Source organism: Rhinolophus sinicus, chromosome 3 (assembly GCF_057876585.1).
Source record: "Rhinolophus sinicus isolate RSI-liver-muscle chromosome 3, RSI-T2T, whole genome shotgun sequence".
Taxonomy (NCBI): domain Eukaryota; kingdom Metazoa; phylum Chordata; class Mammalia; order Chiroptera; family Rhinolophidae; genus Rhinolophus; species Rhinolophus sinicus.
This window is the reverse complement of record NC_142503.1, coordinates 21,481,062-21,487,818: the sequence shown is the minus strand read 5'-3', so window position 1 is coordinate 21,487,818 and position 6,757 is coordinate 21,481,062. Positions and strand designations below refer to the sequence as shown.

Sequence of the window (6,757 nt, the reverse complement as noted above, 5' to 3'; positions counted from 1 at the left end):
CCACTGGCACCAGGGACTTGAAAAGTGTTGAGCTGGCTTCACAGGTCTGCAGAGGATGTCAAACATAGCCTTCTTAGCACTCTGCCACTCAAAGTGTGCTCCTCCAACCAGCAGCAGGCAGTGGCAGCACCTGAACATTTGTTAGAAACGCAGAGTCTCAGGTCCCACCTCCCAACTGAACAAGACCTCACGTGATTTAAATGCACACCCAAGTGCTCTGAACCAGCTTGGGAACAAGCACAACACAATATTAAAACTGGGTAGATGATTTGGCTAAGGCTGGAACTAAGATATGCTCAAGCTTTTAGTGCACATAAGAATTGCCTGGAAATTATACCTGCTTTCACGCTTGTAGTTATCATTGCCAAAAAAAACCTCATATTAAAAGAACAAACAGGCTCTAATGCTGAAGATGAGTCGAGCGAAAAAAACCTGTATGTATTATGTGAATGATGTGGTATACGGATCATTTAATCGCATTGTCTATGATCATGAAGCTCCTTCTGCAGAAGCGGCCCAATCCAGATGAGAACTGTTATTCATCCAGTATACGGGGCAGATATGTGATGGGCTGCATCACGTTGTTGAGTGCTGTGGCTTGCCCAAGACGCATGTGGGAGACAGGATGCTCTTTGAAAACCTGGCTACTTACATTATTGCTGCCACTTCTACTTTTCGTGGATTCCAGAGGCTGACTATCTACTATGTGATGTCAGGGCTGATATGACAACTGATGCAGCAAATCCCGAACCATGACTTCCAACCCAAAGTGGAGGAGCAGGTGTCAGCACTCTGTGTGTGTCTCATGGGAGACTGGGATGAAATGCCGTCCTGCAGCTTGTGTTTCAGCTAGTATCATTGTGTACATGCCATTTTTATTTTTTTTATTTTTTTTTAGGTTTTGGAAATAACATTTATTTTTTAAAAGTTAACATGTGCATATAATAAGAAAGTGAAAACACAAGACAAAGTCATAATCACAAGCAGTTTAGTTTGATGTGTCCTTCTAGGTCCTGTGTGTATCTACACAACTAAGCTTCCATTTTTATGTAATTAAGATTGTATAGTCCTGTATCAAGCTTTTTCACACATACGAATATTTACTGTTTCAAAATCCCAAAACAATATGAGTATTTTGATAACCAAGAACATACTACACCAACTCAATCTGGAAGAAAAAAAATGTAATCCTACCTTTCTTGGCGACAAAAATTTCATAAAGGGTAAAAACGGCAACAGGCCTCTATGATAAAGATATTGGCAGTTACAATTAAAATACTGCATTCCATCTATGTAATTTTACTAACAATTGTCACCCCAATAAATTTAATTTAAAAAAAAATATCATTTAAAAAAAAAAAATACTGCATTCCCTTAATGTTCAATTAAAAATGAGACATAAAGCAACAGAATACACAAAGTATTCTAAGAGAATTCATTATGATCTACACTTTTAAAATATGAACGAGGCAAATTTCCACAGAAATACTTAAGTGTATTTTGATAGTAAAGCCAACAGATGCATGCACATCTGTGGTTATCATCACAATGTAAATACGAACACATCCGCATACATCTCTCCCTCTATCCTTCCTTCTGCCCCTCTGCCGTCAACCTCAAGAACAAGTCTCAAGAACAAGTCGGGACGTCCATTTCTCAGAGATGGTTTAACAATTCCATGTTCAAGCTGCCTCTTTTCTAGCAATTGTAGCAAAAAGATATTTAAAAAATTGGTTAATTCATTAGCTCTACTTTTTATCATAGTCACCTCAGGACATCTAAAAAGCTCAGCTGTTGCAAAATAAAGAATGAACCTTGTCCACAACACAGGTACTTTACAAAAATGCACATGGATATATGATTCTAACCTAAAACTGTCTTCTAGATGTGGGGCTCTTAGCCAAGAGCCCTTCCTGTCACCCTTCTCCTTCTCCCTCCTCCACCACGTCAATGACTACGCACAAGCCTACATCTAGTAGCTCCAAGAGGTGGATTAACAAAGACACTCCCAGAAGAGTCCTTCCTAAAAACTAACAAAAGGGCATTTGTAAAGGGATTATTTTACTACCTCTACTTTTGATATACTATGGGCATTAGGACTTGTTTATCCTTGAATACATAGCACTATTAACTAAAATGCACATTTATAACAATGGTTAGACAATCTGAACTTATCTGAAAACTCCTGGGCACAGAACCTGTCTCTGTACTTCCTTCCCTCCCCCCACCCTGTGAACAGTCAGCATCCACTCCAAGACATCAAGACTGCATTCACCAAATACAATCACTCCTAGGAAAAAAAACTAACCCAAAAACTTAAAGGGCATTAACTCTTTTTAACATGTTGTACACTTTTAAACATCTAGAAAAGACTAGATGTTTCAAATAAGGATTTAAGTTTGGCCATTATACACCTAGTAGCATTGAATAAACTGCACACAAAGGCTATAATCTGAAAGTGTCTTCTAAATAGGAAGGAACGTTCTGGCTTAGAGCCCTTCTTCCCCTTCTCATCTGTCAACCCAGTGGACAAGTATAATAAGCATCTGTAATGCTTAAAGGGGATTTTTAAAATGCCACTTCCTCACATTTTCAGAATAGTCTTTCCTAGGAATTTTTAATACAAACTGTATACAATGTATTTGTTTATTAACTCTACTTCTGTCATACACTGGCAACCTCTTTAACATCTGGACAGACCAGATGTTCAAATTAGGATGTTCGTCTTTTATATACACTACATACACAGCTAACTAAAACAAAATGCACAGACATACGGGGACAGTGGTTAATCTTGCCAAACTATAAACATACCGGTATAAAGCGCTTTGCACTTTCTTCTCTTTCCTCCCTGAACCTACACAACCTACACAAATATAGTAACATGTACTGCTCAGAGAGGTGGTTTGATCATTTTGATCATCCCATTTCCAAAACACAGTATTTCGGATGAATTTTAACAAAATGATATCTACAAAATGTGTTATCTTACTAAGCCTACTTTTAACATACTTTGTGTACTTCTAAACATCTAGAAATACTAGATGTTTCAAATGACTTAAGTTTGTCCACTATATACAGAGTAGTGTTGAATAAACTGCACACATGTAACAATGGTCATATCTGAAAGTGTCTTCTACATAGGAACATTCTAGTCTAGAACGCTCCATTTCTCCCAATTCCTCCTGTCTACCATCAATCTAGTGGGTTGAGTATAGGCACGTGTATAACTTAGATGTGATTTCACAATTTCATTTTCAAAAGTCCTTTTCTGAAGACGGCCTTTCAGTGACTTTTAACACAAAGTATACAAAATGTGTTAGTTTACTAACTCTACTTTTGTCATACATTGGCAATCTCTTAATATCTAGAGCTTAGATATTATAAAATTAGGACCCATTTGTCCAGTATATACACAATACATAAAGCTAAATGAAATGCATGTAACAGGGCAATAGATAAGCTAAAAATTTCTAGTACACACTAGCAAAACGTATTTTGAAATTTCTTCCTTCCCACCTCCCTCAACCCAACGAACAAGTACATAAGAGCACAGTGTTCAGAGAGGTGGTTTAACAATTGCATTTCCAGAGACAGTATTTCCCGAGACAGTTTTTAAAAGTTATTTACAAGAAGCGTTATTCTACTACTCCTAACTTTTAAATACATCAAGCACTTCTAAATATCTACAAAGATATTTAATATACAAACTTACTTGGCCACTATGTACACAGCACTGTTAAAATTGCACACATGTAACAATGGTTAGTCTGAGGTATCTTCTAAATATGACCGTGTTGGCTGGAATCACTCCCCCTGTCACTGCCTTCTCGCCACCACCAATCCAGTGGACAAGTACAGATATATGTAATGCTCAGAGGTGGTTGAACAAATTCACATCCAAAAGTCATTTATACAAGACAAGCTTTCTATGAATTGCAACATAAAGTGTACAAAATGTGCTAATTTAACTACTTTGTCATACACCGGCAACCTCTTTTAATATCTAGAAACTAGATGTTGCAAAATTAGGACTTACTTGTCCATTACATACACTATCTACACAGCAAAACGAAATGCACATAACATACAAAAATGGTTTTGTCTGAAATGTCCAAGTATGAACACACTGGCATATTACCTTTTGTAATTTCCCTCCCACCTCCTCCAAACCACTGAACAAGTATATAATACATTGCTCAGAGGGGGTTTAACAATTCCATTCCCAAGACAGTATTTCCTATGAATTTTAGCAAAAAGATATTTACAAAGTGTTATTTTACTACCTCTACATTTAACATAGTCGGGCACTTCTAAACATCTAGATGGACTAGATGTTTCAAATAAGGACTTACTTTGTCCACTATATACACAGCAGATTTGAATAAACTGCACACATGTAACAGTTATAATCTGAAAGTGTCTTCGAAATAGGAACATTCTAGTCCAAGATCAACCCTTCCCTTCTCCCCCTCCTCTACTAACCAAGTGGGCTATAATGCTCAAAATTTCAAGACAGTCTTTCTAGGGATTTTTAACACAAAATGTACAAAATCTATTAGTTTACTAACTCTACTTTTGTCATACACTGGCAACCTCTTTAACATCTAGAAAGACTAGGTGTTGTAAATTAGGACTTATTTGTCCATTATATACACTATATACACAGCAAAGTAAAACAAAATGCATGAACATAAGGGACAACGGTTTATCTTACCTCACTAGAAACACGCTGACATAGAGCTCTTTGCACTTCTTTCTCCCTCCTCCCTCGAACCAGTGCACAAATTCAGTATGTACTGTTCAAAAGAGGTGGTTTGGCCATTGCCCCAAATAACAATATTTCACATGAGTTTTAATTTTGTTACGTCTACTTTTATCAGGCACTTCAGAACATCTAGAAAGATAGATATTTCAAAAAAGTACTTAACGTTTTCAACTATTATACAGTAGTGAGGAATGAAATACATACACAAACAATAATTATACTCTGAAAATGTCTTCTAAATAAGACCAGTTGGCATAGAACCTTCTTATCTTCCTCCTCAAGGTCTTCTCCATGTCCTCTACCCCACTGAACAAGTGTGAACGTGTGTTGCTCCTGATGTCGCTTCTAGGGGTAGTCTAACAATTCTATTTCAAAGCCATTTCCAGAAGACATTTCTTCGATTAAAAAACAAAAACAAAAACCAAAAAAAATGTGCATTTGCAAGACGTGTGATTTTCTAACTCTTCTTTATCATAGTCGGCAACCTCTTTACATCTAAAGGCCTAGATGTAGCAGTTTTCTTTTGGAAGGTTGGGGGGTAAAGTTGAGAGCAGCTTTTTCATATTATATACACAGGCCTTCTATACACGGCCAGTAAATCTTCCCAAAGGGTGGTGGGCACTTCCTGTCGGCCAACTGTGGTATATTGTTGTGCCTTTTCTTTCTTCCGTAATCAAGGTCTAGCTGAACGAAGACCAATTGCCCAATGGCCCACTAACCCTTCCACCCGTCGTCGACTGGGTTCTTTCTGCTCACCTTCCGGGCCCATTATGGCCTTTGTCCGTCGTTGTCTGTGCGAGGTGACATCTCGTCCAACTGGGTCAGAGGAGTTACCCCAGGTCCTACATCTGCGCGGCTCGAAGGCCTAAGAGTGGGCCCGCTTGCGACCACGTAAACCCGCCTTCCGACCCCCGAAGGTCCTAACGGCCGAAGGTCCCCGAAGGTCCGCGGCATTCGAGTGGCCGCCGTTCTTTTTGCCCCTCCACGCCCTTCGCTCAAACGCTCAGCTGCGTCCGCCGCTTGGCGGGGCTTCGCCTAGGCCCCGCAAGGTTGGGCCAGGAGACGGGGCGGTCGGTGGGATGTGCGATCCGAGAAGCCACCGCCATCGGGTCGCGGAGATGGAGGTGGGGGGAGGGCGAGAGGTTCGCTGCTGCTTCAAGGCCTGGGCCCAGCCAGTGGGCAACCGCGGGGAGGGGTCTGGGTCTCTGCAGGGCAGAGCCTGCGGCCTGTCCCTGGGCGCCCCCAGCTCACCTCCCAGCCCGAGGCCCGAGGGCCTGGAGGGGCCCAGAATAGAAAGCCGTGCTCGGCTTCTCACCACGTTCTCTGCCGGCACTCTACGTGCTATTCTTATAGCTGTTACTGAGAGTGTAGCTTGACTTTGTAAGTAGGTTTGGCACAGATGGAACAATATGGAACATGAGGAGACGGGGTCACACTGATCTGTGTGCCTGTGGAAACTATTTGAATATTTGTTTTGTGTGGATTTTTAGTCACTTTTCAAACATGCTACTAAAGAGTGCCCCTCGGCTGGTGAGCAAACATTTGTAGCTTGTATATTGGCAGAACAGGCCAAAAGTTTAGTGTTGTGACCTGTTTTAAAAATAAAGTATCTTGAGGTCACCCGGATGGCTCAGTTGATTAGAGCAAGAGCTCTGAACAACAGGGTGGCCGGTTTGATTCCCTCAGGGGCCAGTGAGCTGTGCCCTCCACAACTAGACTGAAGACAATGAGCTGCTGCTGAGCTTCCAGAGGGGTGGCAGGATGGCTCAATTGGTTAGAGCCCGAGCTCTCAACAAGGTTGCCGATTCAATTCCCACATGGGATGGTGGGCTGCGCCCCCTGCAACTAAGATTGAAAATAGCACCTGGACTTGGAGCTGAGCTGCGCCCTCCACAACTAGATTGAAGGACAACCTGGAGCTGATGGGTCCGGGGGAAACACCCTGTTCCCAAATACTCCCCAATAAAATTTATTTTAAAAAATAAAATA

The 6,757-nt window shown here is 40.8% G+C and overlaps 1 pseudogene; it reads left to right on the top strand.

Annotated features, from left to right (window-relative positions):
- The first annotated feature begins 264 nt into the window (after positions 1-264).
- LOC109450182 (ornithine decarboxylase pseudogene) lies at positions 265-1,976 on the top strand (annotated as a pseudogene).
- The last annotated feature ends 4,781 nt before the right edge of the window (positions 1,977-6,757 follow it).